This window comes from Pristis pectinata, chromosome 15 (genome assembly GCF_009764475.1).
Source record: "Pristis pectinata isolate sPriPec2 chromosome 15, sPriPec2.1.pri, whole genome shotgun sequence".
In the NCBI taxonomy this organism is placed as follows: Eukaryota; Metazoa; Chordata; class Chondrichthyes; order Rhinopristiformes; family Pristidae; genus Pristis; species Pristis pectinata.
The window spans coordinates 9,150,088-9,176,232 of record NC_067419.1 but is presented as its reverse complement, the minus strand read 5'-3'; the positions used below and the strand labels follow the sequence as shown (position 1 = coordinate 9,176,232).

At 42.9% G+C, this 26,145-nt stretch overlaps 1 protein-coding gene across 16 annotated transcripts in view; it reads right to left on the bottom strand.

The window, feature by feature from the left end:
• The window catches only part of nrcama (neuronal cell adhesion molecule a), a 370,822-nt gene that overhangs the window by 329,171 nt on the left and 15,506 nt on the right, over nt 1–26,145 (bottom strand). The window contains exon 1 of one of the 16 annotated variants that reach the window (XM_052029798.1): nt 15,049–15,305. The exons of 14 other annotated variants lie outside the window; for them this stretch is intronic. The gene's annotated coding sequence lies outside the window, so the exon portion shown is untranslated. Of the gene's footprint in view, nt 1–13,306; nt 13,507–15,048; nt 15,306–26,145 lie in introns of those variants that run through there. One more of the 16 variants, XM_052029797.1, reaches the window with a different exon arrangement.

Below are 26,145 nucleotides of genomic sequence, written 5' to 3'. Positions count from 1 at the left end.
GACTGGGCCACTTATTGCCTCTTATTTACTATCATCGATAAGCTAATGGTCAGCCTGAAATCACAAGTATGAGGGAGCAATCCACTGGGGTGCAATTTCCAACAAGCAACTCGCAACTTATCATTACTGCCATGTTGGGAATTGTGACCTAGGTGTTTTGAAGAGGAAGGCAAAAACAAAATAATAAAATAAATCAAAATAAAGGATCTTAATGTCTTTCCCAACGGATCCCTCCTCCCTTATCCAAGAAGCAAGTTACAAAACAAGTAGCTTTCCCATGGGCTATTTGCTTAGAATAGGCAAGGCATAGAAGGATGAGGTCCTAATGAAAGCAAATGGAATTAGTGTGGAGGGGCAAAAAGGATGACATGGATGTGGCGGGACAAAGCATTTGGAAATCCACTGTTGAATTTGTCCAGATTCCAACATCTGCAGTCTCTTGCATCTCCACCGTACTTCTCTGCTCACAGAGAATAGTATGCAACAGGTAAGCAGTAACACTGGTGACTTACTGTTGGGTTCTATCAAACAGTTATCGTGTGCTCACTGACTAATTTCACAGTTTCAGGTGTAAAACCCAAAAACATACAGATCAATTATTTTCTACTTGCTACAGTGAAACAAATACTAACAGAGAATCCACACCTTAACACAATACAGATATTGGCCTAACCATAAGAACTGGACATCAGAGCACACTGCCAGTATTGCACAAGGTGCCAACATCCTAACATGCATTCAGTGCAAGGTTTTGTGTGCAGTAAAGGCCTTGACAATCTCCTGCATTGCAAGAAGTGGGAATGACTAAAATGGCATTTGGAGGGGTGGGGTGATGATCCAGAGTGAGAGGGGAAATCTGTCAAGATGATAACCAAGGAAGCAACCTGTCTGAAAAAAAAGATCTTTGCTTTGGACGACATTGACAGCAGAAATGGACCCTTAGCTTATGTCAAAGCACATCTCAACCCTCTGGTCAAGGTCTGCTTCAGAACTTCAGGAACAAGCATGCACACATGGCAGAATTTTGCATCAATGTGCAATGTAGTTGGTTGACATGCATACAGAAATCCTGGATCAGAAATCAGAAATGCATGACCAGCACCCCAATTTTGACAAAGTTTGGGAGTATGGTATATAAAAATATTGTACTAGGTGATACATCTCCCAAATCATTAAGCCAATCATATAGGTTTATCATGGAGTCAAAGGAAGATGCAGCACAAAAAAAGTGTCACTTTGACCTCCTGAGTCCACGGTGAACATTAACCACCTACAATGTTTACACTAAACCTGCATTAATCCCTTTCTTTAAAAAAATATTCTCCCCACATTCTCAACCACCCCCAGGTTCTACCACTCACCTACACATGAGGGAGAATTTACAGCAGCCAATTAACCTGCATGTGGGAAGAAACCAGATCACCTGACACCACACAGTGTCAGGCCCACACAAACACCACACAGACAGCACCCAAGGTCAGGATTGACCATTGTGTCACTCCCATCTGGAAAACTCCAGAAATTAAAGATTAATTGCCTGGCGAAACCCAGACCATAAATAACAGGCTTTTATTAAAAAAAACATTTTTACAACTCAAAACAAAATGCTTAGCTATTGTAAGCAAGGGTAAATGACTTTACAATTGGGTGGGAGGTGGCAGACAGACTAGTCACTAGCTCATTGGGGTTTGTGGGAGCTTGTGTGCAAAAATTGGTTGCCATGTCACCAAAGTTATGGAACATTAATGTTGCAAGTACTTCATTGGGTGTGTCGGATCCTGTTATTTTCAAATCCGCAGGTTCTGTCAGGAGTCCAAGAATGCGTTGAAAACAACTTGGTGCTTCACAAAGTTTTATTGGAAAAATTTAAAACAAAGAAACAGTCACAGAGCACATGGCACTTGCTTTACTACTAGGAGATAAGCCGAGACAAAAGGAACTAAAGATGACCTAGGGCTGATGGGGTGGGGGGAGGGGGAGAAAAGAGACCGAGAGAGATAGAGGCAAGAGAGAAATTAACAAAAAACATTACCTTTTATACCTGAGACAAGAGCTACTCCTTAGCTAACAATAGTCCAATCAGAAAACCTATTATTAGATACCTGTGGCAAAACCAATCAATGAGAAAACACATATTCACCTGATGGACGAACCAGTAAGCTAGGAAGTGGCTATTCCTTGTGCATCCACTTGAGGTGTATTAAACACTATACATGTTAAAAAACAACTACTTAAAAACAGTCGAATCCAACAGGTATAAAGTTTTTTTTAAGGACATCCTGTTAGAATGATGTTCTCTAGTTATTCATTCTCCCCTCAACCTTCTGCACCGCTGCCCCCCCACCTAAAAATTATCAGAATGAGGTGCAGATCTGTCACAGAATCTGGAAACAGGTTCACTGCAGGATCAGTGTGGAAAGTGCCTTGGGCGAGCAAGAGTGACTTGTGATTAGAGCAGCCCAGTTGAATTTGTGGTGTGGAACAATTCAGCCCAGAGGTTATCCCAATACATCCCACTCTGGAAATAAGCAATTTTCACAGCTGTGGCACTAAATAAAAAACAGCCAATGCATCCTAACCGCTACCTCAAAATATTCTTAGGAACATTCAAGTTCAATCGGTAGATTACCAAATACTTTGGCCCACCATCTTAAAACCTTAGACCTTTGAGTCTATGAAAATCTTAACCAATGTACAAAACAAAGTTGAATATCTAAAGATAAAGCCTTCACAGTCACCATGTTCAAAATTACTGTGTACAAAATGTTCATTAGCAACATTCAGTCCTACAATAAATATGGAAAATTCCAGTAATATTCAGCAGGTCAGGCCACATCTGTGAGAAGAGTCCTACACCACAAAAGTGAGTGTACTTCAAAAGGGTGATACAAAACTGGGCTGACCAGAGGATTTGAAATGCAAAGTACAATACAAATGGAACTTCATTTTTCTTCCTTTCTAGGGTTTGGGCTGAAGCCCCAGCAACATTCAGTCCTACAATAAATATGGAAAATTCCAGTAATATTCAGCAGGTCAGGCCACATCTGTGAGAAGAGTCCTACACCACAAAAGTGAGTGTACTTCAAATTGGGTGATACAAAACTGGGCTGACCAGAGGATTTGAAATGCAAAGTACAATACAAATGGAACTTCATTTTTCTTCCTTTCTAGGGTTTGGGCTGAAGCCCCAGTGAAGGACTCAAAATGCAGAGTCCAAGCAAATTCTCCATGTATCCTGAAGCCAAACACCTTCCTTTCCTGGTGTCTGGGCATTAACACAAGCCCTGTGTCCCACCGAGCCCACACTAACCACGTAGCGTAGCACTTAGTGCGACGCTATTACAGCGCCAGCGAACAGGGTTCGATTCCCGTCGCTGTCTGTAAGGAGCTTGTACATTCTCCCGTGTCTGCGTGGGTTTCCTCCGGGTGCTCCAGTTTCCTCCCACATTCCAAAGACGTACGGGTAGGTTAATTTGGGTTTAAAATGGGCGGCGCGGACTCGTTGGGCCGGAAGGGCCTGTTACCACGCTGCAAATAAAATCTTAAAAATTTAAAATTTAAAATTATATCTATACCAATACTGTTTTAATTGTCCTCAGTCCCAGCAGCTTCCCCTCACCCCCCCCAAAAAAATTCTACCACTCCCCTACACACTATGGGCAATCTACAGTAGCCAATTAAGCTATCAGCCTAGTGGGGGTGGTCTAGTGTAGTGTAGAAGTGGAAAGGGGCATACTCTGACATCCCCCATTTCTCCTCACCTTCCTCCAGCAAAACAATGCAGCAAGCTTCTCACCACATTAGTATTCTGTTCCAAACAATTGGTATTTTCCTCCTGTTAGGTAGGGAGAAAATCTGAAAACCTCGAAATAATTGGAAAATAGTGCTACTAATCCATTTCATTAACTACAATCTGGAAACAGCTTTATACAGATCTGATGCAATTGGCCTAATTTTCACCTAACAAAGTAACAGGCATATTACATACAGCAAAGTTAAATGGGACAGTAAAATGAGTGGAGCGAGGGCCTAACAGATTGTGACCCGCTTTTGTAATCGCTTACATTTACTTCACATCAGTTTGCTGGTTCACATGAAAGAAAGGAGAAAGCAAGTTAAAACAAATTCAGAACTGGAGCTACTTGGGATGGGATAATCCGCTCTTTTTCTATTCAAAGTTGGAGAAATAAAAGATTTTCTTCCCACTTTAAACATGATGTCCTGGAAATTCATCAGCACTGTTAATGGTATACAAGTGACGACTTTGGTCATGGGCACATGATAACTGTTTGATAGCACCAAACAGTAAGTCACCAATGCTACTGCTTACCTGTTGTGTACTATTCTCCATGAACAGAGAATTGGGCAGATTGAAGTGCAGTGGAGACACAAGAGACTGCAGATGCTGGAATCTGGTGCAACACACAACCAGCTGGAGGAACTCAGCAGGTCGAGCAGCATCTGTAGGGGTGGGGTTGGAGGGCAGCAGAAAAAGGAACTGTTAACATTTTGGGTTCCAAACCCTGCACGAGGACAGTGGGTTTGGGAACAGGGCAAGTCAAGACCTTTGAGTGGTGATGAGAAACCAATACCAAACTGGAACCAGAAACTAATGAGGGGAAAGTTAGGGGGGTGAGGTAAGAGATCAGGACGTGGAGCTCGGGATCTTGGCCAGGTGAGAGATTGCGAAAAAGGTAGGGTAGGTATAGTTGGGGGGGGGGCGTGAAAGAAAGGAGAAAGCAAGTTAAAACAAATTCAGAACTGGAGCTACTTGGGATGGGATCCCAGCACAGGGCTTAGACCAGCTCTCTAGTGAAGAATGCAAGAAATAAGAATGGGTCAATCAGCCTCTTGTGTTGCTCCACCATTCAAAAATTTCATGACTGATCTTTTATCTCTGCACTATTTTCTAGCCCATGACCCTTCAACTCCCTTAAAATATTCTAAAATCTATGAACCTCTTGCAATATACACCACAGCTCCTTAGATAGAGAACTCCAAAGATTCACCATCTTCTGATGAAACTTATCTGACTTCTTTCTCCAACCAGGGGAAATGTCAACTCGGCATCTACCCAATGAAACACCATAAAATGTCATGCCTTTCAATACAAACATTTTTCCTTATAAACTTGGGAGAATATAAGCCAATCTGGTTAATCTTTCCTTGTACAATAAACCCATCACACCAGGAATCAAACTGGCGAACCTGCACGACCTGCATACAATATTCCAGGAAAAATCTCGATATAATGTCAAGCACATCTCCATTCTCGTACTCATATCCTCTTGCAACAAAGCCCAACATATCAGTTGTCTTCCTCACTGCTTGCTGACCCAGAGTATTAATTGACATTGATTCGTATACATAGACACCTCGGTCCTTCTAAATACCAACACCTTTCCATCTCACAGCATTTGAAAAATTTCACCTTTCTACGTAAGTCAATGGTGTTACATTTTTCCACATTATATTTCATCTGCTGTGTCTTTGCCTACATCCCCAAAACCTTTCCACATCCTACCCACAGCCCACACTAGCAGTTTCGTATTATCACCAAACCTGGAGATATGACACTTGATTCCCTCAGCCAAGTCACTTCAAGATACTACTACTATAGAAGGAAAAGTGATATGAAAGTAGGGACTGCCCAACAGCAGATTCTCCTCAGAACAATATGACCTAGTTTCTGAAGCAATGCCCCTTGAACAAGGAATGAAACTAAGTACAATCAGTGTGGAACCTGCCTTGGGAAGGCAAAAGTGACTTGCAATTAAAACAGCCCTGTTGAATTTGTGCAGTGGCATGGTGTGATTCAGCCCAGAAACTATCCCAATACTGTCCACTCTGGAAATAAACAACTTTTGTAAGTATAACACTAAATATCCTGTGGAAGTTGAGCACCTTCCATTCCTGGCACATGGGCACAAACTTTTGTGGTATCGAGTCGACAAACCCACCTCCCATAACAAGGTTGGCTCTTTTTCTAGTTGAATCCACAATATACAAGCCACCATAAAAGGACTAGTTTCAATCTCATCATCCTCTTATTTCCAGTCGTTGAAGTCAGATGACACATACAATCTACTCTTGTTCTACTTCTTGTCCCAAGTCAATAAACCTGTAGAGCCATCCTTCTCAGAGAATAGGAAACTTAACCAAAAGACAATTTCTCCTCCTGAGATGGAGACTACAGTTCACTGTAGAAACATGCCATCTATCACTGTTACTACTGATCACTAACTGTCAAGTATTCATCAGTGTGAAGGACTGTAGAACTCATAACTGCGTCTTGATGCAAAGGGTCACCTTTAATGGTAACCGATCACGTTGACACTAGTCAAAACCTTTCATTCTCCCCCACCGTCAATTACATTTGGAATATTTTGGCTTCCTACGAGTTCCTGCAGCACAGTTCTTCATCCAGTGGCAGGTGTCTGTGATCTTAAGCCATCCATGTATTTTTGAAGTCACTGTTATACTGTAGAAAACACGACAGTCAATTTGCACAAAATGGATACTGACCCATGACCTGGAGACTACCGTACTGGCTGGGATAAATACCTATAGGACACTGGGGAACATCTCACCACTTTTCAAAACAAAAAGACAAGCAATCGCCTACCTACAACCACAATTGTGGGTTCAACATCTATTCTAGGAGCTGGCTAAATCTCTCTCTATGGATTCCTATCCCAGCCCCTTGATACAATTTCTCTTTCTGCAGTTCATATTTTATATTATTCCCCACATCCTTTTGCACATTTGCTGGTCTTGGAATTGGGTTATTGAGAATTTTTACATTGGAGTGCAAAAGCAGGTTTTTCCCTTTTGCAACAGACAAACTGAAAAGATGGATGAACAGGGGAAAAAAGTGGTATCTACAACAGCAAGGCCAGCTCTCAACCTCTAATATTAGTAGATGATACCACTTCTTCATAATACTTAACAAATTTCTAATTTCATGAGGACTACACCCGAATTTCAAAACCTTGTCATCCAATTCCCATTCCCACTCCACCCAACCTCATTTTCTTACAACATGGAAGGCGGTCATTTGAACACCAAGCCTGCACCAGTTCTTGAGCAAACCCATCAGTCCCATTCCCCCACTTAATTGCCTGCAACATACTCTCTTATTTCCACTAATTACCACGATTTTCAATGGCCCCACCTACGCAAGGGGCAATTTACAGTAACCAACTAAGCTAACAATGCGATGTAAAGAGAAACAGAAGCATGGAAGAAACCCACAGTCATGGGGAAAACATGCAAACTCCACACAGACAACGCCAGAGGTCAGGATTTAAGGTTGCAGGAGCCAAGCAGCAGCATACCCACTGCACCATCATACTGACCTAAAGGAGGAAAGTACAAAGAAAATCCCCAAAATCCAATGAGTAAGGGATCACCAAATTTTACATTGTAGAATGGGGTCTTCTAGCCCAGAAAGCCTGAGCTTTACATCTTGGTTTTATTCACCTGTCCTATCCCAACCCTGCTGGTCAAATATCCAGTCTTCCTCCAATGGATTTTACATCCACTGCCATTTCTCACTATCCTTGTGGACTGAACCTCTGCAAAATTTAGCCTCCTTCTGGCCTCACCCTGTTAGCAATAACCTATTATTTATAACCTCTATCAATGACTTCTCCATGTGACAGTTCACCCTCAAATCCCATGGTTTTGAATACATCTTCCAAATCTCCTCTTAATGATGGAGAAAGTGCTCAACTTGTCTCACCTCACTTGATAACCAAAACCTCTCATCCAGCAAATCCCTTCTCAATCCACTGTACAACTTTGATCAATATTCCAACCAGCAGCCCGAGCTTCAGATGCTTCTCAGACTCTATAGTTAGTACTTTATACATTTTGTGTCCGTTTAAAGCACTCAATGCACTTCTTGTAGAGCTCAATCTCAACCACACTGGGACAACCCCTTTCATAGGACAGTTCCCTTATGAAGCTGTGTGTTATCTACCCTTGTGCTGCTCCTAGTTAACGTCTCATTTCCATTCATGGAATGGGAATCTGTAGCTGGCTTTAGTATTCAGAAGTCCTCTTTCCCTCCAACCACCCACCACCGCCCTCTCCATTTTCTCACCAGTAGCCAATCCCATTAGTTACCATGTTGACTGCTATTCAGGGGCAACTGCAGACTGCAATGAATTTTTTGGGAGATACCTTTTATTGCAGTAGGTGTCTGTGGTTCACATCACTGTGCTGATTTAGAACAAGGAGCAACTGCATGTTCTCTTTTCTTCCAAAGGCTCACTTAAGGCAGAGGAAGCCCTGGGAGAAATGGCTCAGCCTTCCTTGTGCAATCAACATCTAACAAGTTACCAGCAAACTCCACCACTGAAGGTGGAACTTTTGCAGGAGACCAAACTATTCTTAAACCAAAAACATTATTATTCATTCTCATCTCAAATGTACTCTGATGCTTTGCCCAAATGCCCTTCTCCATGGCTGCTGTACCTGGTGAACTCAAGCAGCCTATTCCGCCACAGAAAGTTCATCTCTAATCCCAGTCTCACTACTACTAGAGAGATGAAGGGACCCAAAAATTTGGCATGAGAAACAAATACAAAAGCATACTTCCAGAAATAGTGAGATAAAAAAGGTATTGAAATGTATTAACAAAACTCATTGTTAATTTCCAATAAAGCAAAGCCACAATACAACCCAAGGATCATCAACATCACATGGTCAAAGCTTTCAAGCAGCACACCTCCACCGATTTCTCCAATAGTTCTTGGCGAGGGAATTGTGCCTTTAACCAAGACAACAGCTGCAAGTCACTAAGAAGGGAGAAAGGCACAAAAAGCAAGATGGTGATATCAGGAGTAATCTGAACATTCTATCAATGCTTCAATTATCAGCAATGTCAATGTCTTACAATTATGTTACTAGGAGCTTGGTCCAGCTGTACAAGCCGATCAATGAAGTCAATTAAGATTGTCTTGGCCTAGTCTACTTCTTGTGGCCTGCTCCCAGGGCCAGGTGCAGTACAGTTCATTGCTGTGACAAGAATGTCCTTCATTCGGTCAGATAACACAAGAGCAGTTTCCTTTAGCCAAGTGATTGATTGCCCACTTCATCGCCAGCACAAACTTACAGGCAGTCCATTCTTTTCACATCTCCAGACACTGTCTGGAACAAAACTCCTCCAGTTTTATCGACACAAAGGGACGTGCAATAACTTGAGGCTGATCACGTTTTGTGCATGAGCCCTCTGTGCAGCTGCTGAGAAATACACAAGTTACAGGTGCAGCCTTATAACATTCTGCAGTAACATTACACCAGTTGCAAAATATTAGGCTCCAAATTCCTCCTGACGAGGATGATACAGGTTTGAGGGAAACTGGTTGCACATGATGGGGCTTTGCTCAATTCACAACTTTAACAGGTACAGGAGATTTACAACCCATCCCTCCCTAGATCATTGGAATGTGCTGTTCCGGAGCAGGATCAATTTTCCACTGGGATTACTCCCATAGTTAATCAGACCTTCAAGATTAACAATCCACACTGGCAAATATTAGAGAAACAGGGTAGAAAAATCAGAGCAAGAGTAGACCATTCGGCCTTTTGAGCCTGTTCCACTATTCAAATTGATCGTCTACCTCACTTTCAACTTCGTGCTCTTTCCCCGTACCCAATGACATGTTTTGTGTCTAGGTGTCTACCTCCTTCTTAAATATATTCAGTACCTTGGCCTCCACAACTATCTGTGGTAGAGAATTCCATAGGTTCAGCACCCTCTGGATGAAGAAATTTCCTCTTTACAGTCCTAAACATCTTATTCCATATTCTAAGACTGCAACTCCTGGTTGTGGGCTCCCAGCTAAAGGAACCATCCTCCCTGTACCCAGCACATTAAATCTGTCAGAACTTGGGATGTTTCAATTAGATCGCCTCTCATTCCCCCAAAGTCCAGTGTATACAGGCCTAGTTAACCAATCCCTTCTCATTTGACAGTCATGCCATCATAAGTCTGGTAAATACTTATTGCACTCCCTCCATGCAAAAATATCCTTGCTAATGTACAGACACTGAAATTTCACAATAATCCAGAGTGTGGACTCACCAAGGCTCGTTATAGTTGTACCAAGGCATCCTTTCTCCTCTGTTCATAATCCCTTGTAGAAAGAAAAAAAAGACTCCAACATAGCTTTTGCTCTCACCTGCATAGTTGCTTTGTGACTGGTGTACCGGTACTCCCACATCCCTCTGTGCATTAACATTTCCCACCAGATCACTATCGAAATAGTCTGCATTTCCATTTGTCTACCAAACTGGATAACTTCACATCTATCCATATTGTATTGCATCTTCCCACTGATATCATATTCACTACAAAAGACTAGCATTCCCCCCGCCAAAACCCCCACTTCTGATGTTAGAATAACCAGTCTTCAATTCTCAACTTTCCCTCCTCTGATCCAATGTTTCTTCAGGAAGGAAGAGCCTTGAATTTAAATGGCTAATTTGTTTTAAAAAGTGCTTGAATTTAAAAAAAATCAAAACTCTTTCACAACCTCATGATATTACAGAGCACTTTGGAGAAGCAAACAATCCTCTCCACCCCCATAGTAATCTTCCACAGGGTTCATAGTGACTGAAAATGGGGGCATTTACAGCACAAATCTCTGCAGACCAATTGAAGTTTTTCCATTTGTTCTGAGGATGTGCTGATGTAAGCCAATGTTCCTCTCCAAATGCCAGAGGCCATTTAGAACCTACCACATAATGCAAAAGTACAGTCAGGACTCAGCTGGACTGTGACACGAGATTTCCTTCCCCAAAGGATACTTAGAAACCAACTGGCATTTTACAGTAAAATTAGAACTTTCATGCTGGCTGACAAAATTGCTAGATTTATTGAATTTAATTTCCTATCTTGTTATGGTGAAATTTGAACTCTTGACCTCCAGGTTACAAGTCCAGTACCCACCATAACCTAAAGTAGAATTCAAACTGGATTGTTTCTTCCCTTCAAATAAAAGTAGAATTCAAACTGGATTGTTCTACCCAAAATAAAATATTTACCAATGGAAAGATACATGGATGAAATTGGTAAAATGGAAAGTAGTTTGGGAATACAAGGCTATGAAGATAATACAAACACTATGTACAGTTTATGAATATTTAAACATCTTTTACTTCATTCAAATTAATAACATCTTAGTGGACCCCAAAACTTACAGCTTTAATTATTCAAGGGTTGAGTAATTAAAATTTAAAGCCATCTTTACTCAAAAACATTTCTGTTTAAAAGCCCAATGACCAGCAGCTCCTGATTTTAAAATTGATGAAATGTCCAGTTGAGAATATCAGACCTATTCCTGCTGAACTAATTAAACAGCCACAACAACCTTTGCCCAACTATGCAGCACAGAAACATAGGATCAAGAGTTGGCCATTCAGTCCCTCAAACTCACTCTGCTTTTCGATTAGATCACAGCCAATTTGGACCTCAATTGCATTTAAGCACCTCATCTCCATATTCCTTGAGAACCTGTCTAACCAAAAGCAACCATGCACACAATATGCTGCAGCTACTGCCAAAACCAGGTTCCAAAAACCTCTCTCTCTAGGCTTTGAATGGATTAATTAACTCCACTTCTTTGGGTAGAGAATTCCAAAGATTCAAGACCTGAGAAGAAATTCTTCAGCTAAGCTTTAAACGGATCACCTCTTATCCTGATCAGGAACAAACCTCAAGCCTGTAACCCACTATATAACATGTTCATTTTCCAGATTAATTTGTTCCATTCTGTAACGTGAAGATGCAAGCGTTTTCAGTTGTCTTGCAGGGAAAATACAGATTCCCTCCATTCACAGGTAAAGATTTTAATGAATGATTTATTTGTATGGGACCCAAGTGGTCTTGCCTGAAATCATCATCTAGAGCAAAAGGAATTGGGGACGAACACCAGCTGGTAGATCCCATACCAATGGAGAGGAAGCTCAAGCCAAATGCACTGTGGTCAATATAGTTTGGCTGATTCCTTGAAGGCAATTTTGTGGGAGAAATTTATTTAAACAAATAAATAAATAAGTTTAAAAGTCCCAACCAGGGCTCTCAGCAGAGCCAGCTGCTATGTTGTGCTATTACCGAAGAATCTTCCACCTTCTTCTTAGGCAGTCCCTCAGGATGGAGGATGGCTTGTTTTCACTCCACTTCTGTTGTTTCCAAAGTGACACAAGGCTAGATGTGGGATCGGTAAGACTCCACCGCAGGTGGGGCAGGGGGTGCCTGACGGGACAGGCAAGTGGGTAGCTTGAGAGGTGGTGCACTCCCCTCCTGCCAGTTACACTGGGTTTCTGTGCGGTTCTAACACACGGACTTCGAGCAGTCGGGAGCCCGAGATTCTGAAGGGGTCGTGGGGACCTTACATTTTGTCAGGTGGGGTCTTCCCAGGGAGCCTGCTGTTGAACATTCGAGGAGGTGGAGATTGTTCACTAATGCTGGGGATGCTGGCCTGGGAGAGGAGAGAGAGATTGGTTCTCGTGGATCTGAGGGAAGTAACAGCGTTGATGCTGTTTCTCCAGCGCCTTGAGGGGCCTGCTGCAGGGAGCTCCCTCGCACAACACGGGAGTTCCGTTGCTCATTCAGAGGCTCTTGAACAAAGAGCACTGCGATTTATTCCGTCTCAGTGCGAGGGTTTGTGTTCTCGTCAGTTGTTCCTTCTATCCCCTGGGGAAGGCGGCTCCGACATCCCCGGGGGGCGCCTTAGCCGCATCTTTGGTCTTTCAAAAGGGAAGCGTAAAGGCAGATTCAGTCTCAGTGAAACGGATGCAATGCAATTTCTCAAGACAACACATCTCGCCAAAGAGACTCACGCCCAAGGGGGGAGGTAGAGTACAATCGCCGAGTTCAGAATCCGGATGAAGATGGCAAGTCCCAGCTCCTGGTACTGGGAGCGGAGCCGGTCCGGTCTGCAGCAGTGTGCAAACCTGCAAAGCAACCTCCAGGAGCGCGATGACGGCGGCTGGAGGGAGATTCCTCCCGGGGACGCAGCTGCCACCTGGAGCAGAACGGACGGGGAAACGGGGAAAAGGTTGGCATTCCTGTTCAGTGACAGGTTCACTCCCTCTTGGCCACCCTGACTCAATTTGACAGTATACCCAAAAGCAACAATAAACAGCGAGGCCGAATAAACAGCCCATGATTCCGTACTTTACAAAGCCACACCCTACATGGGACCATTAAATTTTAATCCCTTTAACCTATTTTTATAGAAATACAAGTCTTATAAACTTAAACACACAAGTGCCAATTAATCTACAAGAGTACCGGGAGAACCCCCACATGGTCATAGGGGGAACGTGCAAACTCCCCACCGACAGCAGCCGAGGTTAGGATCGAACGCAGGTCGCTGGAGCTGCGAGGCAGCGGCTCTCCTCGCTGCGCCACTCTCTCAGCGCGCGTTCCAGTGACCAGCGGCTGGTAAAGGAATCGCTGGAAGTGGCAGGACTGGTGCCCGGGATTACATGACAGGAGCGGGTTCTCTTTCACTCTGGTTCTTCGTTCCTGACCCCTTCGCCAGCCAGCCCCCACCCGCCAAACCCACACTCGTTCCAGGAAAGGCCAGCACAAGGGCCCAGCAAGAGGGGAGGGGGAGAAGGAGGGAAACAAGAAGCGGCTTTGTTCGGTCTTTCAGCATTCTATTGAGGTAAAGGCTTGGGCAATCCTCAATGCGGCCAGAACACAGCGCTGCCTGTCTAACTCAGCAGACAGGGGACAGTAACGGGGAAAACGCACAGATCCCAACAACACACCCGCACAAACACCCAGTTGTGTTTTGCGCCTTGTTTTACCAATGTTACTTTAAATGTGCACTTACTTCAAACAATTCTGAAAGAAAATAAATGTATCAAAATATCCATCAAACTGGGAGAGTACCCAACCGGAATCATAAATTAGTCCAAATAAGAACTCCAAATAGCTGCAGCAAATGCATTGTTTTCATTTCATGTTTCCAGCAACTGATTTTCGGTGACTTTCACCTCCCACTGCCCGTTTGTCGTTGCTTTTTGTGGCATATCTTTGCATTAATGCCCGCCGAAATTCCTGCAACAGTGACTTTACCTGAAGCAAGTCACTGGGTGTAAATAATGGCTGAGGAAGGCGCTATATAAATGCAAGCTCCTCTCCCCCTCTGAAGGTCAGTGAGATACCACCACAAGCCCTCCCAGGCCCCAGTGACATGACCAAATATGACCGTGATATCAACAAACAAACCGCTGGAGGAACTCAGCGGGTCAGGCAGCATCTGCGGAGGGAAACGGACAGTCGACGTTGCGGGTCCAGACCCTTCATCTGGATAGAGGGGAGACAACAGTATAAAGATAAGGGGAGGGGGGTCATAGGCAGATGGAGGAGGGGAGAGTGGAGATAGCGACAGAGGCCGGGAGGTGAGAGGTGGAGGTGACAAGGGCTGCAGATGATGGAATCTGACAGGAAAGGAAGGGGGAGGGGGGGGGGAGGGGGAGGGGGAGGGGGAGGGGGAGGTGAAGGTGAGGGGAGTCGGGTGGGGAGGGGACCCATTGGCAGGAGTGTGTGGGGGATGAGCAGAGGGAGTGGGTATCGACGGATTATTCAACCACAGAAGGCAGCACCTCCGAGGACTGTCCGGCCCACGCCCAAACCAGGCAGCACTCATCACTCGGGAGCACGACCGATCTGCCTTGTATTCCGTATTGGAATATTGCCTTGTCCAGCCAGGGCTCTCTTTCCGGTGGAGAGATTCCTCGCACCAGCGGGACGGGGCAAAGCTGCAAACGTCCATTTTCACCACCCAGTCCCCAGGAATGACAAACAGAAGCCCAGTTTAAGAGTGCACGCGGCATTCAAATACCAAGAGAGGCATTTCGTACAAATGACAAGAATAAAGCCACGGCAGGACGTTCCTTTAATTGCCTCTGACAAAGTGGATCCCACAGAGCCCACTTTTCAATAACTTTCGACGCCTCCCGTCCCCACCGCCTCTTCGTTTGTGACAGAAGCGGGGGAGCGAAGCAATCAACAGCACTCACCACAAAGCGGGCAGGGGTTCCTCATTAGGCAGTTGGAGGGCCCCCACAGGTCAAGTGCTTCAGAATCACTTCCACTCACAGAGCCGCCTCCGTTCGAGGCCATCGAATCTGCTTAAACCGCTTTCGGACCAAAAGTGTTACCAAGTGTTAGTGGGTGGCCGCTACACTGGACAGGTTTTTTTGTTCCCCCTGCCCTCACCCCCATCCTTCTTCTCGGGTGGGCTCAGATATCCTCAGCTTGCCTTCCCCCTTCTCTCGCCTTCCCCCTCTCCTCTTTTCCCCTCCTCTTTTCTCCTCTGTTCCTCCCCCTTTTCTCCTTTCCTCCCCTCCCCTTTCCTCCTCTCTTCCCCCCTTTCCTCCTCTCTTCCCCCCTTTCCTCCTCTCTTCCCCCCTTTCCTCCTCTCTTCCCCCCCCCCTTCCTTCCCCGGAAGGCAAGGGACAGTGAAGGTGACCATGCCCCACACCTCCCGGTTCATGATTGGCCTCTCCTTCGGGCATTGCACTCTACAGACCTCTCACATCACCTGACTGCAAGATATTGGAAGACAGTGGTGTTGACTGTACTTCGGGACACGCAAACAACATGCCCCTCAAGTAATGTTCAGAGCATAGCACAGAGGCAATTTAGCAAATCTTGGGAATGTCATCGCCTTTGGATTCATGAGCCTTTCACCGCTGGCGTTTAAACTGAACCCAGACCGAGATTCTTTGTGAAATGGATTGCTTTAGTTTGCGCTGCATTGACGACCCACATTTTACAGGCCAACTCAGACAACACCAAGGACGGTCGACGGGGACTTTTTTTTCCCTAGGGGTTAAGGGTAACTTGCTTCCATGCCAGCGAGTGAATGCTTTTAGGGCAGGATGGGCGTTGCACACCAGCTACCTCCCGAGGGAAGAAATACAACAGACGTGTGTCTTCTGAGGTTGGGAGACCACGTCTTAGTTGGACCCGGTGGAGGAAGTTTCCAGTTGCCTTTATAACCCGACTTGAGAATGACTGACACGGCGCATATCACACCCACCCACCCCAGAACAAAACAGACACAAAAAACAAAGGCATTATTGAATAAACTTATATCGCAACTTCCGAGTGGTTATTGCTTTGCAATATTCCGACTCAATTTGCGTTGGCGACCATTCCTAATGTCCCAAGGTTGTTCTGTTTTCCTTTCCATCATCAGTTCAGTTCCTCGGCACGTCTTCATTGCGAAATGATGAATAAGGCAGAATGCACGCACAGGCCTTATTTAGCATATTGGTAACAATGTAATTGCCCCGAGGCCAATATATTTGAGCGTTGTAGATTAATCTCAATTCATCACTTGGAAATTCTCCCAATTCTATCAGCGTCCCCGCCCTATCAATAGCGCACCCCAGTGTGAAACGAGTTCCCAACATTCCCCTCAGGCGCAGCGAACGTTCAGGCGCCTTGGGCATTGTGGCTCCAGCCAAACTGGGTTTTTGAGTAGCAAAATGCTCTCCCTCTCTCCCATTTTAAAATCTGCTGTGCTTTCCAGATGTCCCACGATGGCATAGAACACGACAGGAGGATGTAAATATTTGTAATCGGTGTGGAAAGTTCGCAACTCAATATTCAATATTTTTTTAAAATATAAAGATTACTAAATATTGAGCTATAATGAATTGGAGTGCTGTGTTTTTACACTTTGATGTTTTATTTGCAATTGGTGTGGAAACTTCAAAGTTGAAAAATTCAAATATAATAAATTGTTTTTCCATAAAATAGAAAAGCGTGTAGTCAGAAGGCACCTTAGCACACTGCAGTGGGAAGTCTTTTTTAACTATTTAGCAATCAAGCATAATGTTATTTCATCCAATGCAGTGTTCCACTGACCAAATCTAATCTGTGTTCAATAATTAGTTTAAGTAGCTTATACCACAGGGAAATAAATCTATTTGACCCTTGTCAGTTGCATGGACTGCCACTGTGACGAGACTGCCTGTTGCATTTTTTGGGTTTTGTAAATTTGCAAATCAAATTTGCATTTGATTTAATGCAAATCAGACTGTGTTTATCTGCCCAATAGCATAAATGACTTAACGGCAAATTTCTACCATGGTTGTGAAGCTTATTGGAGCACAAAGTATGGTGTCACGTGATCTCTCCATCCATTGTCCGTGCATTCTTATCAGATCTCAGTTTAAACAGCGAATCCAAGTTCATTTAACATTAAACAGGCAAATTATGGAGAGTGCCGATACATGTATCGGAGTTACTGCATTTATTATTCTACTCAGTTTGTCAAAACAAATCAGATGCTTTTCCTTCCAACATAAATGTTTGAAATATGGCCCATGGCAAATTCCCACAACAGAAAAAATTCCAATGCTTCCGAATGACTTCCATAATCATTCCATGTAGTCAAACAATCAGAGGTTTTCAACAGAACTGTCCATCAAAGGGGATTGAAACAATCATTGTTCCTTGTGTCCCAGATACAGCAATCAACCCAAATCAGCATCCTAACGAATTAGGAAGCCCGGAACAGAATAGGTGGCTTGATTCATTCCTTTATACGGAAGCTTTGAACCATCTGCTAAAAGAGACATTATTCAGAAATAATGTGAGACTGTATACAGTAAAATCACCAAACACCACCAGAATAAGATTGATTGCACAACCTCTCCTGTCAATCATGCACTGATATTGGTGTAAATATCTAGGATTAGATTTATTATATTTTTATATGCAAATATCTCCACTCACTGCCAGAGAAATCACTTTGCTGTTATCAAGAGCTATTACTATCTTTTAATTCACTTGTCAGTTTTCTCTATTTCATGGAAACTCATTTTAAAAAGACTTGCAGACTGCTGTAAAAAAATTTATGCAAAATAACCTGGTTGTTGTAAATTCTGCCATAGTTCCCACAGGGCCTGCAACAAAATAGCTGATAGAGTGGCACTCTGATAATATATACACAAAGAAGCATACCGTTATGAAAACAATGCTTCTACTTTATTTTAAGGTGCAAATATTTGCCAAACCACAATGTGGAATCCATACAATTTGCAAAAACAACCATCGATATCAACTGTGCATGTATATTGTGGTCAATTATAAAGAACCAACTCAATAATCCAGCACAGATAAAAAGTTTCATTTTTTGCACAAGTCCTTCCCCTTAAAAGGTCTAAGTCATCAATATTTACAAGGCAGAAAGTGCAGATGATATGCCAAATTGTAATAGTCCTGAAGCACTTCTTTACATGGCTGTAGAGACTGTTACACTTTCTCCAGCACTTAAACTGCACAACTTTTGGGATGATGTGGCTGAATAGCCTTTCAGCTTTTAACAAAAAGATCACAACAGACTTGGCAGGATGCCAGGGCAGTTTAATGAAGGAAGGGTCATTTGGCAGGAAGAACATCATAGGCCCTGTTGCAATATTTCCATATACCAGTTTGAGGGGAAAGGGAAAGGCTTTCAGGGACTGAAAACTGCACGTCTTTTTAGTTTAGTTTAGTTAGCACTGATACTGACTTGATACTGTAATTGGAGCAACTTTATTGACAGTGACAACTTGGAAGCAACTGAGACCACATATCAGTAAAGTCACATCTTGAAAACACGAGACCCTATTTTGGCAGTCTCCCTCTATACTACAGCATTAATACCAATCAACGTTTCCTAAGCTCACATCTTCTGTAGTAGTCCTCAGGTTTGGGGATATTCTGTACAATGAGCCGGGGGATTGGTCTCTTTTTTCTGCCCCCCTTTTTTCCTCCTTACCTTTGACCCACCCTCCAGTGACCTGCTCTCCCCTCCTCCCCTGCACCTGCCTATCACTATCTCTTACCTGCATCTACCTATCACCACCTTGTGCCTACCCCACTTCCCCTCTTTTGTCCACCTTTCACGGCTCTGCTTTTGCCTCCTATATATTGGGCTTCCTCCTTTCCTATCTTCAGTCCTGAAGAAGGATCCTGACCTGAAACATTGACCGCCTGCTTTTCTACACAGCTGCTGCCTGCTTGTCCTGCTGAGTTCCTCCAGCATCATCATGTTTTTCAACTACTAAACTGTGCCATCCATCTGGAACAGCTCACAAGAGGCTAGATTCCAATATATTGGCAATGAATGGATGGACATCCAGCCCATCCTTGAAAAAACTGTGTCTGTGCCTTTTGAAAATCTGTCACCTCAGGACACAAATATGCACAATTATAGAAAGTGTCAACAAAGTCTGTGAGCCTCCAACTGAACCGGCAAATTGTGCACAATGATACACTTTCAAATGCTCACTGCACAATACTTGCTAAAACCTAACCAAAGAACCACCAGAGGACGGCAGTCGAAAAATCAAACAGCCATTCTGATTAAAGCTCATTGACCTGATGGTCTCTGTTGGTCTCTCCACTGTGCTTCCTGAGCTGCTGAGTATTTCCAATATTTTCTCTTTTTATTATATCCGGTGGGCAAGTCTGTCTCATGCCACAATCAGAGGGACAATGTTGGTTTCTTCAAAATCACATTGGTTCCTTCAAATATTTCATGTTTGAGCTTTTTTTAAAATTAAACTAATGTCACAGTGGAGCTTTCATGTGGGGATGGGATCCCTTGCGGAGAACAACTCATCCCTTAGTCGCAAGTGAAGCCTCATTTACTTTAAGCCTGTAGCATGAGTGTGCCGATTTTTTTTTTCTCTCTGGGATTCTTGAATGTATTATTTGGGAACCAGGATGATCATCTTTCAAGGAAGGAAAACAAAGAGAGGAAACTAAGGGTCACAAATCCTGTTAATACAACATCACAGGCATTTCTGATTATTGGGAAATCATGAGGGATTTTGATCTACATATAGATTGAGCAAAGCAAACAACGGTAATAATGTGGAGGATAATTTCATGGGTTGGATGGTTTTCCAGACCAATTATGTTGAGAAGCCAATGAGGGAACAGGTGATTTTAGACCTAGTCTTGTGAAAAGGCTTAAATGAAGATTGTAGTTGTGAGTCCTTTGGAGAACAGCAATCATAATCAGATGGAATTTTATATTAATATTGAAAGTTATTTAGTTTAATCTGAAACTAGGGTCTTAAATTGGAATAAAATGAACTAGGAAGGTACAAGACCCAAGATAGCTATGGGAGATTCAGGAAGAACATCAGAAGGCATGACAGTAAACAGACAACAGTTAACATTTAAAGAATGAACACATAGTTTACATGTGATATGTAGCATGTTAATGCAAAAAAAACACAACAGAAAAAGATTCAACCTCAGCTATCAAGAGAAGTTAAAGATAGCATTAGATCAAAGGAAAGACACTGTAATGTTGCCAAAAAAATAGCAATTAAGCCTGAGGATTGGACAAACTTCAGAACTCAGTGAAGCAAGACCCAGGCATTAATAAGGAAAGGGCAAGTAGGAGATGAGATTAAGATAGCAAGACATTTAAAAACAGATTGCAAAAGATTCCATAGATACGTAAAAACAAAAAGATTAGCTAATGTTGATGTTCATCCCTTTCAAATGGTGACAGGAGAAATTATAGTGGGGAATCAAGGAAATGGCAGAGAAATTAAACAAATGTTTTGTGTCTGTCTTTATGAAAGAAAATGCAAAAAATCTCCTGAAAATAACAAAGAATGACAAGTCTAGAGTGAATAAGGAGTTTCAAGAAATCACATCGATAGAAAATTAGCAAGGGAGAAATTGATGGGACTGAAAAGCAATAAATTCCCAGAATCTGATGACTTGTATCCTAGGGATTTGAAGGAAGTGAAGAGTTTTGTTTTGAAGCTGTAGTAGATTAGACAAGGGCATACACATTGATTTAGGTTATTTGGACTTCAGGAAGGCCTCTTTGTACAAGAGATTTTTAAACTAAATTTGAGTGCATGGGATGAGGGATGATATGTTGGTGTGGACTGGTGCAGATTCAAATTCAACATCCAGCTTTGCCAATGACACAAAGCGAGATGACCAAGCTAGGTGACTTGGAACCTGCACAGGCTCAAACTTGGAGCCTACGCATGATCCAATTGGAGTCATGTCCCAAAAAGCCTCATAGTCACTCACTGGATAAAGTCCAGAAGAAATGAAGAAAGAGAAGCAGGAATCATCCTGGTGACTGTCCCAACATTCAAAGGGATCACATCTGATCTTGGTCACAATTGAACTTTCTTGCCTATTCCCCAAAACCCTGGACTCTCCTATCAACCAATGAGCTATCTCAGCCGTGTATATATTCAATGATTCAGCCACCAGAACTCATGGTGGAATAGAACTCCAAAGATTTATGACCTTTTGAGAGAAGAAAATTCTCCATCTTAAACAGATAATTCTTTATTTTGAAACCATGCTCCTTAGTTCTAGGTTCTTCCAAGAAGCGAAACATCTTCTCAGCATCTACCCTGTCAAACCCCCTCACATGTTTCAGTGGGACTATCAGTAATCTCCCAGTTATGCTCATCCAAGCCTTGGTCACCTTTAGACTTGATCAGGTTGTGTTCCTGTTTCCCACCCTCCCTAATTTCATACATAACCCTTCTGGCTAATCCTAAACTACATTCACTTCTGCTTGCGAATCACCTCATACTTACTGACCTATGTGGCCTTTCACACATTCAGTTTTAAGACTCCCACGTTTCAATTCAAAAATCTCTCTGCCTTGACCTTTCTCTGTAACCTCTGCTTGCCCTACAACCCCCATTTCCAAATATATACTCGTTCTACCATCTTGCACTTGGTCAGAAGTCAGCCATGATTGTCAAAGAAAGAAGAGATGCATTCATATTTCATCTTTCTCATCGTTTGGGTGTCCCAAAGCTCGTCACAGCAAATGGGGCACAATTGTAAGTGAAAATTTAGAAAAAAACTGCAGATGCTGGAAATCGAAAATGAAAACTGAAAATGCTGGAAACACTCAACAAGTCAGAACTCATCTGTGGGAAGAGAAACAGATCGCAGGTCAGCTACCCTTTGTGAGATACTATCATAGTCCAGTCTAGAAATGCACCAGCCAATTTATGCACAGCAAGCTTTCAATAGGCAGCTCAGCGACCTGTTTTTGTGATACTGATGGAGTGGTAAATATTGGTCAGGTCATCAACAGCAGTTCACTATTCTTCTTCCAATAACATCATGGAATTTTTTTTACAACCACCTGAGAAAACAGACAATGCATTGAGTTAATAGCTCATCTAAAAGAAACATTCTGACACTGCACTCCCCTAGTAGGTTGGATTTAGATCTAGGTCTAGATTTAGGTCTAACTCATGGGTAAACTGCAGCAATTCCATCCACCCAGCTTGGTTCCAGATCTCTGAGTACCCAAACCTTAGAAAAATCTGTCAGCCCCATTTCTGAACTTTTCAATTGATTTGCATGCCAACTGCTGACTATTGACAGCTGTCCCTTTACCCTGCCCTCCCCGATCAGAATCCCCTTCACTAACCTCTGAGTTCATCTCCTTTCAGACCCTTGTTCAACCCTACCTCCACTCCCCTTCATACATCTGGCACATGGTCCACTTTGGTTTCCATACGACTCTGCGAGAAAGCTGGGAATATCCTTCTACGTCAAAGGCATTGTGGAAGGGCCAGAGGTTGCCATAGCAGGTAAGTATCAGAACACAGAGACCAGCGCTGGTAACATCCTCATATAACATCACAGTGGCAGCTACTGCATGTGGGAACACAAGCAAATGTTTAACGGAATGGGCACCATGGCTCTCAGCTCACAAAGTCAGGCCTTCCTTTTCTGACAAGCCTGGCTAAGTTAGCTCAGCCATCAGGTAAGTCAACAAGTAAATCATCATTCACAGGAACACAAAAAATGAGTTACAGCAGAACAAATGACTGTAACCTATTTACAATTCCTTTCCCGTGCTCTTTACTATCTTACCCTCTGAAATGTCATGGACTTGGCTTCTTCAGCCACATTCTAATGACCTTTTGTGTGTCAATGTCATTCCAACTTCATTCCTCCCCACACACCCCCATCTGGCTAGCATTAATCCTACCATTCCACTTGCAAAGCCGATTTACTGGTTGTTTGGCTCATACCCTTTCTGTGGAATGTTGCTGTCACAGACTGACTGCTGCGCGTCAATGAAAATGCATGAGCTCGAGGAAAATCCAAGGAGACAACAACTGCCAAAGAGACCCAGGAAGTTTTACCTTCCTCTTACCAATTGATTCAAAATAATTACTTGTTACTCACGCCTCAAACTCCTCCAAAGTTTTAAACATCCCATTAAATGCCCCCATTTGAAGGTGTCTGCTCCTGAGAATACAGTCCCATTAACATCCTCATTATGACAATTAGCTTCTCCTCCTGGTTAATAAAGGAGAGAACATGATGCTTCTTCATTGTAATGACAGGCAGAATATTCTAAATCAGCACGACACAACAGAGAACTGGTATTATTTTCTCAAGATTTTTTTTTGAAATTACAAAAACAACAGCAAAGTCTCCTTTCCTTTCTTCCCCTGAACCCTGGGGGTGGGGGATGGGGTTGTGGGGGCAGGGCTGATGTTATTTTACTCTGGTCTGAGCAACAAGTCCTTTAAGTGTATTTGCTCAGGAAAGGAAGCAAAGGCAGAATAGAAAGTAGTGGAGCTCTTCAGGGAGCTGAGGGCAGTTCCAGGCTCAGCTTCCTGACCCCACAGTGGTTAGTGCCTGTTCCCACTGGCCTCTTACCACGTCAACACTCAGATTATCTGCCCAACTAATATATACCATTCCATAACTCCATGCCATGACTCAACATGATAGTGCCACAAACCACCCGCCTACACCAACCTGCATTGAAAATCCATGTCAGGCTAATTCATGCAACATTACAGCTGTGAACCTAATATTCAATCAGGTTATATAAGCCACTGCAGTGGAATTTTACTACAGACTGGGCCCAGTCCCTCCATTAGATTGGAGTCACTTTGAAGTTGGTCAGGCAGCTAACTGCTTCATTGCACAGCAGAAAATTACCAAGTTCTCTGTGGAGTTCAGAGAAGCACATACAACATCAATAAAAGAGACATGAGAGACTGCAGATACTGGAATCTGGAGCAACACCCAAAATGCAGGCTGAACTCAGCAGGTCAGGCAGCATCTATGGAGGGAAATGGACAGTTGACGTTTTGGGTCGAGAATGACATGAAGGAATCTGTGTACTGGGATACTGGTGTGTAGATACTTGCTTTGGCCAACTTTTAGATCTGGGATTAATAATACAACTGAGTACAGATCAATGACAAAGTCTTGAGCTTCCTTCTGGGGTCCACAGGCTGACACATGTAATCCTGAAGGACAGCTGACCCGGTAGATGAGATATTTAACTATCCCATGTGTTTTTCCATGTCAACATTAAAGACGGAATAAAAAAATAGGGCAAGAAGTCAATGTCATGGCCAATATTTATCTCTTTTACAACATCACTGTAACTGGTTAGCTGGTCCCAATTACATTGTTGCTCTTGGGAGTGACTATGTACAAACTGGTTGACGCATTTCCTCTATTACAGCAGTCCTCCATTACATGTCATAGACTGGAAAGTGCTGAGGGACTTCCAGAAATCATGAAATGCTCTTAATAGGTGGATGTCACTCTTTCATTTCCTGTGTGCATAAAAACAGCTAAGCCAATGCAAAGGACTGAGGAATTTTAAACAAATTGGGTTTCATGAAGATTTTGCAGTGGCTTGAAAAAAAATCAGCTCAAACCCGGCCCAGAGAACCCGAATATCTCCATATCCAAATCATCAGCATGGTGAGTTCCCCCTAAATCCGGAGCCAAAATCAATCTGCTGGGGCAACTCAGTGAGTCGAGCTGCATCTGTGGAGGGAAATGGACAGCTGACGTTTTGGGTTGAGACCATTCATCTGTGTGCCCCTAAATCTGTCCTTTTGCAGGGGTTGGAGAACATACTTCAAATGAAGCTGCAAAGAAACTTATTGGCACCTTTGAAAAGCTTTTAGATGTATTTGCTTTCACTGGGAAATTATATGCCAATGTAACTGGCAATTGATTCTGTATTGTTATTTAAAGTTATTTCAAATTGGGTTACTCACAGATGGTGGATTAGACACTGCTTTTGTGATTAATCTATTTTCAGCTGTGCTAATTAAATCAACACTAAAAAAGATGTAAAGCTTAAAAATTTTGTTCCAAAAACTGCCTAACTCTTTGAAGATTAGACATTCATCGCTGCTCAAAGAAGTTTAAGGAGAAATTTGTAGAAAAAGAAATGCATCTGAAAATTATCCCAAATTGGAGTGCATTTAGCACCTAGATTGCCAACCTAGGAACAAGAGAGAGTGAGAGTGAGTCTAGTGTTGGCAACAGTGCTGTCAACCATCCAGGTCCTTACTCTGAAATTTCCTTTCTGCCTCATTACCCATTTCTCCTTCATTTAAGATGCTCCTATTTCTATGACAACCTTTTTGTCTTCCAGCCAATAACATCCTTCTTTGGGTCAATGGTAATTGTTACTTGATAACTCTCCAACAAGTTTCCGTGGGATGTTTTCCAGTATTACATAAATGAAATTTGTTGATGTTGAGAAGCCAACAATTGTATAAGAGACCAAATAACGCAAAAAAAAATCATGGAGAGCTTTCTCCTTCCGGCTCTTGCACTGAAGCACTGGATGGGAAAGGTTTCGAGGGATATGGGCCAAACACAGGCAAATGGGACTAGCTTTGATGGGCATCTTGGTCGGCATGGACCAGTTGGGCTGAAGGGCCTCTTTCCATATCGTATTATTCTGTGTCTCTGAGGTATTTGCTACTCTGATAGCTATGCTTGAATCTAAACCAAGGCTTCGTCCATGGTGAATCCCACAGTTCAACAAGAAAGGGAGGGAAATAGGAAGCAGGAATCTACAGGCCAGTTGACTTAACATTTATTATTGGGAAAATGTTAAAAGCTATTAAACACATTAAAGTAAGGGACTTAGAAAGGTTCATCGTAGTGAGCAAAGTCAACATGGTTTAGTGAATGGAACTTCACTTTTGACCAAGTTATCAGAGATCTTTGAAGAAACAACGTATCTTGTGGAAAAAGGGGAACCAGGGATCAGTGCTGGAGCCTCAACATTTTACAACTTATATAAATATTGTTGC